Below are 896 nucleotides of genomic sequence, written 5' to 3'. Positions count from 1 at the left end.
GTAGAATCTAGAGCTTCTGACTTGCAGCTTGAAATAGAACGTGAAGTCGTGTGACTCAGAGGCCTTTTGTTTGAACTCAGAGCTCCTAAAAGAATCCCTTGAATGTGCATTCTCGCAGCTCCCTTAGGACATATGAATCAACACTCATGTTGGGAGACCTGAATCATGTCCCATAATGTGAAACTCCTCCCTATCCCTCAGCCCCTGCAGTTGTGGATGGAGGTAAGAGGATGCTGGCAGCAGCAGCAGCAGTCACTTCCTAGGACCTTCCTGTCATGGACATTCCTGTGATGCCATAATAAACTGTTTTTAATTAAAAAAAATAATAAATTCTCTAGAGATAGGACAAATCTCCAGATAACATCAAAATTTGGACCAAAAATTTGTTAATCAAGGCTGGAGAGAAGGCTCAGTAGTTAGGATCACTTGCATTTGAGAGGACCCTGGTTCAATTCCCAGCACTGACTTGATGGCACATAACCATCCATAACTCTCGTTCCAGGGATCCTACCTCCTCTTTTAAATTTCATGGGCACCAGGCGAACACTTAGTGTGCAGATATACATGCAGGTAAAATATTCATAAATATTAAAAAATTTTTAAAAGTAAATGAACAAAAAACCTATACTAATCCCAATTTTCAGTTAAAAATAGGATAGTATTTAATTTGTAGGGAAGTTCTGTGTTTGTTTACAAAAGAATTACATAATAGGGCCTGGAACCCTATGCCTGCAAGCACAGTGCTTGAGAAGTAGAAGCAGAAATATTAGTAGTTTAAAGTCAGCTTCAGCTACATAGTGAGTTCCAGGCTATCCTGGATTACCTGACATCCTGTCAAAGTTAAAAAAGGAGAGAGAGAGAGAGAGAGAGAGAGAGAGAGAGAGAGAGAGAGAGAG

The sequence above is a fragment of the Grammomys surdaster genome, unplaced genomic scaffold, assembly GCF_004785775.1.
Source record: "Grammomys surdaster isolate TR1022 unplaced genomic scaffold, NIH_TR_1.0 100, whole genome shotgun sequence".
Classification (NCBI taxonomy): Eukaryota; Metazoa; Chordata; class Mammalia; order Rodentia; family Muridae; genus Grammomys; species Grammomys surdaster.
This window is presented reverse-complemented; position numbering follows the sequence as displayed.